This window comes from Microplitis mediator, chromosome 9, assembly GCF_029852145.1.
Source record: "Microplitis mediator isolate UGA2020A chromosome 9, iyMicMedi2.1, whole genome shotgun sequence".
In the NCBI taxonomy this organism is placed as follows: Eukaryota; Metazoa; Arthropoda; class Insecta; order Hymenoptera; family Braconidae; genus Microplitis; species Microplitis mediator.
Window position 1 is genome coordinate 6,346,314 of NC_079977.1, and position 11,606 is coordinate 6,357,919.

Consider the following 11,606-nt stretch of genomic DNA (forward strand, 5'->3'; position numbering starts at 1 on the left):
TAAAAAATAAAATTTTCAATTATTGCGAAAAATATGAGTTTTAATACATTGGAAAAATATAATTCCAATATACCGCAAACCATACATTTAAACATATAAATTCTCTTTCATATATTATCAATTGTATATTAGGGACCATATATACCACTAATTATACGAGTCAAAATATATGGAAATATATTATACTTATAAATTATATATATGCTATCCATAAATGACAAGAATATATTGAGCATTATACGAGATTATATATATAGAAAAATACAAAACATTATATACAAGTAAATGTATTATTATAAATATATAATCCAATATATGTAAAAAACATATATTTTTCAATACAGATATTTTTGCCGCTATATATTTTTCACATATTCACCATATTTTTTTTTATATACTGTTAACAATATATAGCTTTTCCATGCGGGATTGTACTTTAAAAATAAAAAATTTTTGACGCGTCCCGTATGAAAAAGCAATATATGAACTTCAGTATGATTCAAAATATATGATAAATTATATGGAATTATAAAAAGTCACATATAGAGCTATATACAAAATTTTGCCGAAATATTATATGATTTTATAATTTGCAACATATATATTGGTAATATATTTTTTTTACATGCTAACTTATAAATATTGCTTATAATATTTTATACCACTAGACATAACACGCTCGCTTCGCTCGCCTTCATTCTTTCAGAAATCCCGCCATTATCTCGGTCGACCAATCGACAACCGAATAAAATAGTCACAGAAGTGATGTAAAACGATACGACATCCGGTCATCAACTTTTTAGAAGAGGATACTTTAAGTTATATGATAAGATATATGATTTAATTATATGACTGACATATAATATTTATACATGTAAATATATAATTATATAAATGTATGTTCACATATATTTGTATAAATATATGTAAATATATATTTATATGGATAAATGTTTATATAAATATATAAATATATTTGCACAAATATAAAACTAGAGATTTCAAGCTATAAAATGCTTTTTTTTCAATCTCGATACGATTAATTTTCATGAAGTTATACAGTCTTGCAAAAATCACTAAATAATTTCTAAAATTATTTTGTTCCTTTAATTTTTGGTATGAGTGTATTTTTTAAATTATTTATATATAATAATATCCTAATTATTTTAATATTGAAGTTTATATATAAAACTAGAATATAATTTTAGATGTAATATCATATGTATACAATTACGTATATTATAAATTATATGGATTATAATAATATTGAAATTATAAATTAATTTGTAAGATGAAACATATATTTTCCGTTATAAATTAATATATAAAGCGGACATATAATTTTTGATACAATATCACATGTATATAATTACATATATTATAAATGATATGGATTATTATAATATTAAACGTATCAATTATTATATATTATAAATCATATATTAATCAATAGTATTAATTTTGCCGCCACATATGTGTCAGTTATTTACCATATATTTTTTTATATATTATCGACAGTATATGGTTTTTTCATATGATAAAATTTATTTCGTATACTGACATCCAGGTTTCGGGTTATAATTTCAAACATCAATTTTTCAAGTTTATTTTCTACTTAAAAAAGATTGAAAGATTTAGGGTGTATATAGCCAATTTACCGGACATGGGCAAGACGGACCAGGGCTCGGATCTCCCGAATCTCCGTTGTAAAAGATTACTGGTAAAATTTGGGATGCGGTTAATCAGAAAAAATAGTGAGAGTTACATGAAATTCTGTTAGATCGTAGGTTCCGAAAAAAATAATAACAATAATAGTCGCATCGGTATCCGCGAGCCAATGACATTTTTTTTCATGGAGAGGGGAAATTTTCTGACCCGTGAATGAATCGCAGGTACCGATACAAAATAATGGGTAGACATCAGTGACCCATAATCCGATTACTCAGATCTATGTTTACCCAGAATTCTTTTACTCAGAATCCGTTTACACAGAATTCTTTTACACAGAATTTCTATCACCCATAAATTCTATAACCCAGAATATCTTTAACCCAGAAATTCGATTACACAGGATTTCTTTTACCCAGGCATCCGTTATCACAGATTCCTTTTACCCAGATTTCAAATTTTTCAATTGATAGTTTAACAAAAATTCACTAAATGGCAAATACATATCTATTTTTGAATAATTAAAAAAAATAATTGGCTATTTTGAAAAAAAAAATTAAAAATTGACTCTTGGGCAAGGCTTGCAAACTTGGACGTTGCGGTGCTACGATATTTCAGGTGTAGTTCATCCGGATCAAGTGATAAATTTACTGGCCACTGAAGAATTATTTTTTACTTTACTATTATTAACATTATTTATACTAAAGTATAAAAAATTAAGAAAATTAAATGTTAGTTTTTAAAATTTACAGAGAAAATAAAAAATAAATTAATAAGATTAATCACTATGATTATATATTTTGAATACATTTTGTAATTTGATAAACTTGAATAAATTTTTTCATAATTTTTCCATAGATTTAATTTAACATGCAAAATTATTCAAATTCACAAGTTAATAACATTGTCATAACATTATCCCGTTACTCGACCAACGAGCTTCGGTTTGCCAGCCTTGGTCCAAGAGTCAATTTTCCAATCAATTTTTTCGAGTTCACTAAAAAAAATTTCAGCTAGCTATAAACAATTTATTAATTAAAGAGGATTTTACGTATAATGTAACAATCTAATGGATGACGATTGCCCAGCAGTCATGAAGGACAAGATTCAAGACCCAGCACATGCAAAAGAAAAAAGTTACATCGATTTATCCGATTTCTCTATTCTCATATGTTACCATCACGCTCGTCTATACTGATATATATTTTTATGAGAATTTATTTTTAATAAGTATAGGTGCTTCACTATTTAGCTACCAGTCTGGGCGCAATACTTGCTCTCCATATTGGGCCAATACTTAGATACAGTCTTGGCTCAGTATTAGAGATTTCAATGCTTTCTCATTTCGATGCTTAGACAAACTTGGGCCAAGCTTGGATTTAGAGCTTTCCCCACAGTTAATAAGTTTCGCGCCAAGCCTTGGCCAAGGTTGAGCCTATTGTTCTTTTCTATAAGGGCACTATCGACTATCGGAGGAATTTTCTAGATTTCGGCTATACTTTGAAATTTTTTTATTCAGTATTATCATTATTTTATGACAGAGTGTTTAGCTTGCCAAGTCTGGTCGCACCTAAGTATTATGGTCGAATATTAGGGCGCCACTGGAAGATGGACTCGGCCTTCCAGAACCGGATGTTAATGTAATTATTTTATATGCTCAGGGTCGTTCGTAAATTTTATATTTTGTGAGAGAGGAGAGGAATAGTGAACAGGCTGAAATAAATTTTATTAAAACTTTGCTTTCAATTTCAATTATTTTAAGCACCTTGCTTCTTATTTATTTAACCCTTAATAACAATTAATTACCTTATGACAAACTAATTTCCTTATGGCAAACTATATTCTTATGACAAACTAATAACCTCGTCCCCTGGACGGTTTTTCTTATGACAAACTAATAACCTCGTCCCCTGGACGGTTTTCCTTATGACAAAACTAATACGTCTCCCGGACGTTTCCACACACACACTCCCACGTTAAAAAATCGTCCCCTGGACGTTAAACCTTATTAATTTGTCCCCTGGACATTAACCTTAATAATTATTATTAAAATACCGTCCCCTGGACGTTGAACCTTAATACCAATTAATAATTTTGTCCTCTGGACATTAACTAAAATTTTCCTTAAACAATTAAAACATCCCCTGGATGTATAACCAATCTAATCTTAACATGTCCACCGGACCTAAATCACAGACACAGTTTTCTTTATTCTAATTTGACTCTATAACTAAGTGACTCTACTCATTAACTTTCTCACTCAATTTTTCAACACTTCATAATTTCCAATACTCAATATAAATTTATTCTTTCTATGATTTACTGTCCTTTCCAATCAATTAATTAATTTTTATTGGTTAATATAATTAATAAATTAATTAATCTTTTCCACTTATAAAATTTCCTAATTAACTTTCTCTGATTAACTTTTATAACTAATTTGCCACAATTTTTGTACATTTATTATTTTCAGTCTCTAATTTTTTTCACTAACAATTTTCACAATGAATTTATTTCACTTTTAAAATAATCCGTTTCACTTCTACTCACAATTTACTTTATTCAAATTCTAGTAACTTTCACTTAAATTTTAGATATTTTATTTAACTTAAAATTAATTTAATAATCACGTTCTGACTAGAATTTGTTTTCGGGCTGACTAGAATTTTCGACCGGTGAATTGGCGTCACGCGGTTCCCGATTTTATTGACGTTAATAGAGTAAATCGATTGAATTTATGAATCTTAGAATTAATGCGGCCGACGGAATAAATTCCAGCCTGTATTAATCTTAAGATCAATTAATCCCACCAAAAACAGATTCTCTGTAAAAAGTTGCGCCAAGTACACGTTCAACATTAATCTTAGACTACATTAAAAATAATATTCTTACAAAAAAAACTAAAATCATAAGAACACCAAGTACCTTAAATTTTTTTTAATTTATTAAAAAAAAAAAAATTATCACTATAAAAATTAAAAAAAAAAAAAAATACTTGAACGTACTTGGTGTGCGCGGTTAAAGGCAGTTTAATATATTATTCAACTGTGAAACATTCAAAAGATATAACACGACCGAATAATTAATTTTCTGCATAACGCACACCAAGTACGTTCAAGTATTTTTTTTTTTTTTTTTTTTTAATTTTTATAGTGATAATTTTTTTTTTTTTAATAAATTAAAAAAAATTTAAGGTACTTGGTGTTCTTATGATTTTAGTTTTTTTTGTAAGAATATTATTTTTAATGTAGTCTAAGATTAATGTTGAACGTGTACTTGGCGCAACTTTTTACAGAGAATCTGTTTTTGGTGGGATTTCATTCCTTTTTGTAGAGCAATTAATCGGTCTGAAATATTTTTAAAATACAAATAAACCAATAACAATAAAACTGTTCTTAAGACACAGTTTATTATTTGTTTAACAATACTTAAATCTGATAGTCAATGACAACTATCCACATTATATTATGTATATACATATATGCATAAACCGAATCTGCAACTCATTTTTAAAAGTCAAATAAAAAATTAAAGTTGCTTCTAAACTGATAGCAAGTTAACATTCATTAATTGTTCACATACTTTATGCAATTAGGTTGACATCAAGTCTTAGCTATGAAGTTTGCCGATTAATAATTTGAAGTTAAACTTTCAATCAACTTAACGTCATTATCTGACAGTAACGTCAGAAGTCAAATTGAATTCAAGTTACAGACAATCTACTAACAACTTAACCGCAACTTTTTGCTCTTCAACTTTTGCTGTTAAGTTGACTTCAGATTTTGGCCGTAGCTTGAAGTTAATTTGCGGTTATGGTGGCTATTAGGAAAGGAAACTTTTGTTAGGGTTTTTTTTCTAGTAACAAAAGTTACCTCTAAATTGATGAAAAATTAACCGCAAATTTTTTTTCTGACTTTTGTTGTCAAATTGTCAGCGATTTCTGGCATCAAATTTCGGTCATTTCAATTGTCAAATTACTGTTGATTTCAAACTAAAGTGGCTATTAGGAATAGTTGTCATTAACCCTGATAGCCACCTTATCTACAAATTAACTTCAAGCTAATGCTGTACTTTAAAGCCAACTTAAAAGAAAGTGTTGGAGAGCAAACAGTTACCTTTAAGTTGACAGTAAATTGTCTGTAACTTGAATTCAATTTGACTACAAGTGTTACTGTCAGACAATGACGTTAAGTTGATTGAAAGTTTCACTTCAAATTGATGGCAATATAATAAATCAAATCTTTATCACTCACCTTATGAATAAAATTTGAATAATGAAAAATATCCTGTTAACTGCCAGAATTAATAAAAAACTATCAATTGCTTTTTCACAGTATTATTATAAATTAATTAATTAGAGTCAAATCAAATATATTAACGAGAACTAATAAATTGTTTGAAGTTACCAGATGCTTAGGTTAGCAATAATGATAAATCTCCGCGATTTGACGATAAATCACTGCCAACTTAAGACATTTCTATGTCAATTGAGAAATTTCTGTTTCTGACTAAAATACGGGGTACAACATGAACTACAAGTCAGCGTAATTTTACGCCTCTTATGAAGAGGTAATTTTACAGAGAATATAACTAGAAAATTTCAGTAAAAGGGTAAAAAAATAAGGTTTACTTCTAAATTGACAGCGTAAGCATGAACTCCCCTAATAGCACAGTTTGCTTAGCAAAAGTTTTACAAAAGTTTCCTTGAATTTTTCGTCAAATATCCGTCAACTTCGGACTTTTCCGTTTTTGACGATAGTTTGTATGCAACTTTCTCTACAATTTGACGTAAATCTACTACCCGAATTAGAATGCAAATTCTCTTCAAAAATTGACTAAACAAAAATTGGTCTATCGGTTGACCCTGCGGGCAAGTTGAACTCGGGCAGCAAATTTCAGGTAATTTCAACGTCAAATTACTGTCAATTTCTACCTAGAGTGGCTTTAGGGTCATTGCAACGGAATGAGGATATATCCTGATAACGACTTTAGCAAAAAATTGTCGTACACTTGGAAATCTAACTAGACCAATCCGGTGGCGAGAATGATCTCTCTAGATCTCTAGCTTTCTAGATGATCAACATTCTAACTCAAAACTTGATGTGAAACATTTGACACCTCGATGAGGTCTACACTGAGAAAAAAAAATACTATTTTCCAAACAAGAATTTCTTGGTTCAAGAAATCCGTTCAAAATATTTATTTTATTATTGTTAATTATCAATTTCTTGAGAAAAGAGCATCAAATTTATTTTTGTTATTATATGCATTTGATATTATATTGTGGGTAAACAAAAGAATAGCTTTACTTGAATTAAATAAAAATTGTTTCCTTCAATTTTACGAATTCTTGAGACAAAATTATATATTTTTGAAAATTATCAAGAATTTATGTTCTTGTATCAAGTAAATTTTCTTGATAAAAGTATTTTTTTTTTCTCAGTGTAGTACGCAAAAAGCGTCATTTTAATTTATTGCTCTCTCCCACACATAAGATCACATATAAACTTGGTATAAAACAGCTATAATTTCACGTCAATTGTACACGTTATTTTACGTATATGATATGAGAGCTAAAAGTTAGACTGATATTTTTTATATATGCTGTAGTCATCGAGATGTTAAAAGTATCATTTCAATTTCGGAGCTGATACTTTGGTATCCTAGACTGCTGCAGAATCCCTGATAGCCACACTTTAAAGATAATTGTTCAGCAAGTTCTGCAGTGAAACATTTACGGCTAACTTAACGACAAATTTCTGGCAAGCCTTGGCTGGAGAATACTTGCGTGCAAGTTGATGCGAATTTACCACCGTCATCTGAATGTAATTTGATAGAAAAACTTGCCGTTAATTTGAAGTGAAACTCAATCAACTTAACGTCATTGACTGGCAGTAATACTTGTAATCAAATTGAATTCAAGGTACAGACAATTTACTGTCAACTTAAAGGTAACTGGTTGCTCTCCAACACTTTCCTTAAGGGTGGGCCGCACCTAACGAAATCCTGAATTTAAGAATTCTAATTATTTTATGAATATTTATGGGACTCGGATGATGAAAATCTTCCGAGGAAGTTCATCTTCTGCTTTTAGTCGGAAGCTACTAAAATTGCTGTTATGATAATTATTTAATAAATAATTAGAATTCTTAAATTCAGGACTTCGTTAGGTGCGGCCCAGCCTTAAAGTTGGCTTTAGAATACAGCAGTAGCTTGAAGTTAATTTGTGGATAAAGTGGCTATCAGGGGTGAATTTTAAAATTTCTGCCCGGGAAAAAATGTTTTTTTAAAATTTTATTATACAGAAAATGGACTGGTAAAATTTTATAAAATTTTGCTGTGAAATCTTATAAAATCTTATAAAATTTTACAAAATTGTATAAAATTTTATAAAAACATTTTTTCCTGGGTGAACAAATTTTTCTTCAATATAACAGTTAATATACGTCAACTTCTGTTGTTTAGTATTTTAACTACATCATTAGTGTGAAATACAGTGCAAATGACAGAGAGTTTACCACAAATCTTGCTCTTTACAAATCTTTAGACTCGGTCTACAAGTTGACGTCAACTTGCTCAAAATGTACACCTGACGTAAAACAGCAAAAGATTTGCAGTGAGATTTTTTGTTAACTTGCACTGTATATTGCACTCAACTAGTATTCAGAAAAATAAAAAACAGAACTTGACGTGTAATTGCTATTAAATCGAAGGAGAAGAATTTAGCTGGAAAGTAAGCATAAGCTAACTTCATATCATCAAGTGTAACATGAAGGTAGCCAATAGCCGAAAATTCGTCTTATCGTAGTAATTTCTTCGTTAGATCCGAAAAACGGGGGCATCAAAATTTTGTAATTTTTAATTTTTTATTAAATTAACAAAAACAGTTTAAATTTATGAAAATTAAATAGGAATATAATAATTATGAATAAATCAACTAATATTATAGGCTGACAAAGCCCAATAATTTATTAATTTGGATTTAAAATATGAGTGAGGTTAAAGTGACATATGGTTCGAGAATAGAGACACGGTCGTCTCACACCGACGCGACACACATGTTGTAACATGTTTGGAACGCGTACTTGGCGCGAGACACTACCGTGTCTCCGGATAAATTCATTTATAACGGCTGGAGAGCCTGGAATAATTTAATAAATTAATAGTTTTAATGACCGGATTATTTACGCGATAATTTTATTTTATTCTGGCTAGGGAGCCTTGAATAACTATTATAGAGTTTAGACCAGATATTAACGACAAATGATGCGACGGAACTTTCGAGAACACGAGATTGAACGGCTGGAGAGCCTGAACTATCCGTTTCTTTACGCGAGATCAACGGAAAGATATTAAGTAATATATTATAATTAATTTGCCAGATTAATATAATTAATCAGCGGCCTGAATTAATTAAATTTTACCTCCAATTTTAATTTTAGCAGTCCTTGGAATCTTTAGGTGATGATTTGCTTCGGGCTGCTAGCAATCTCTCTGGTTACTTGTTTTCAGGTTTCCGTTGTCCGGCTTTCTTGGTCCTCGTAATTCCTTCTGTCACAATTTTATTATTTCGTTCATAATATGATAGATAACCTTGTATTACAATGTGTCTGATCACTTTTGTCGTTCACTAACTCTTGTCTTCACTTAGGCGTCTATCGCCTTCGGTCGTCCGACTGACTCTCTTTGGGTGTCCAACGAACTCTCTCGATTTTTGGCATTTCACTCCCTTATAAGTATTCGACTCGGGTCTCTTTGATTCACCCCCAGAAAACTCATCCCTACTAAATTAATTAGTCAAAGAAAGGGACGGATGTTCGGGTCTCACTGATTAGCGACACCCGGTGACATGTCGAATCACTTAATTTACTAAACCGGGTTATAATTAGGACCCGTTATCGACCGTGGACAAATCCAATTTTTGATATTAATAAATAATCATGGAAATCTATTTTACCCTGTTACAATTTTTTAAGATTATATGTAAAACAATTCGGAGAGTGGTTTTTTATTGTAAATAAGTTACTCCTCCAATCAGCATTTATCACCCATGATTATTTCTAAAATTTATTGTCGTACAATTTGATTTTAATAATAATAATAATAAAGTTTATTCAGAAAGACTATCAATTGGAAAATTTGAAATCTGGGTAAAAGGAATCTGTGTTAACGGATGCCTGGGTAAAAGAAATCCTGTGTAATCGGATTTCTGGGTTATAGAATTTATGGGTGATAGGAATTCTGTGTAAAGGAATTCTGTGTAAACGGATTCTGAGTAAAAGAATTCTGGGCAAACATAGATCTGAGTAATCGGATTATGGGTCACTGATGTCTACCCCCGCTAAGCTACCCTGATAGCACGAGTTGCTCGTCAAAAAGTTGATATTAATTAGTTTGCGACCAACTTGACAACAAGTTGTCAACAACTCTAGCATTTGCAACTTTTGGCTACAAGTTACTACTAACTTTCTGAGAAAGTTGACGCCAGGGAAGAGCCACAATTCAAAAGCAGGTTTCTGAGAAAATTGAAAGTAACTTTCCGTCAACTTGTGGATTGCCAACTTTTGCCACCAACTTTCTCAGAAAGTGTCTATCAACTTTGGAAGTACCAACTTTTGCGGCCAACTTAGCGTCTAGTTTTAGCTGTTAGTAGTGATTCGAGTGAACAAATATCCGGTTATTAACCGGTAAGTTATTTGGCTATTTAACCGGTAAAATATTAATTTAAATGATAAATATCTACTTGCGTCGAATGCGTATATAGTTTAGTATACTAAGTTTTAAAAGCAATATGGCATACTAAATTTTTTTTTATTGAAAAAATTATTACAAAAAAATAAAAAATAAATTTTATTTTTAAAAAACTTGATAAACTTTAAGTGCAATTTAAAAAAATGTTTTTTGTTCTAATTTAATTATTGAAAACAAATAAAAAAAATTTCAAAACGTCGGATAACTTCAGTAAAATAAAAAAAATAATAAATTGCATGCCGCAGATTCGAACTTGGGTCGATGAATCTCAAATTCTTCTGTTCAACCTACTTTGTTATAACAGAACTCTACAGAAGGTCGTATTTCAATACTAAAGCTGCATTTGACAAGATCCGCGAATAACCTTGATCAATGTTTCACTTTTATCATTTTTAACTATTTATTTATTAACTCAATAATATTGAAAGATAATAGATAACTGCTAATAATTTTTAGTCTACATTGTACACATCTTCAATCGCACATCAACGCTACCCACGGAACAAAATTAACTACTTTGGTTATTTATCCGGTAAATAACCTGCTGAAAATTGGTAATATAAGTAAAATATTTATTTCACCGGTAAATTCTCTTCCCTAGCTGTTAGTTTAACGCCAGTTTATCGCCAACTTTGTTATGTCCTCAGTGGCCTCAGGTGCCTCCACCTGTTAATTAATTAGTGAACTTGAGATCCATAAATAGGCACGCATTTAAATTTCATTTGAAATTATATATTAATATCTTACAAAGTAGTAATAGTGAACCAAAGCAATTATTAGAATAAGTGTATGAGAATGAGTAAAGTAAAAGAGAGATATATTTTTATAAATAAAAATAAACATATGTAAAACTTTGTAAAACACATAATTGTGATACAAATAAAACTTATTTATTATTATATTAATATCTTACAACACTTATTGCGTCTTATCAATATTTAGTCAATAATTTAAATAATAAATCGTCGTGGCATATACTTATTAAATTATATATTTTTATTATAAGAAACTATAAATAATTAGATAAATAAATCTTTATTTTGTATTCAGAGAAATATAAAAACGGTTTGAGTAGTTTTAGAACGTTTCCTGTCACCCGATACTTAAAACCTTAACAAAACACACGCATAAAAATTATGAATAGCCCCTTGTTCTATAGTTAACAGTAAATATGGTTATAAACAAAT

At 29.7% G+C, this 11,606-nt stretch overlaps 1 protein-coding gene across 2 annotated transcripts in view; it reads right to left on the reverse strand.

Moving 5' to 3' along the window:
* LOC130674589 (dymeclin) overlaps positions 1-9,111 on the reverse strand; it is a 34,569-nt gene extending 25,458 nt beyond the window's left edge. The window contains exon 1 of one of the 2 annotated variants that reach the window (XM_057479960.1): positions 9,093-9,111. The gene's annotated coding sequence lies outside the window, so the exon portion shown is untranslated. The remainder of the gene's footprint in view (positions 1-9,092) is intronic. The other variant, XM_057479958.1, reaches the window with a different exon arrangement.
* Positions 9,112-11,606: the final 2,495 nt, after the last annotated feature.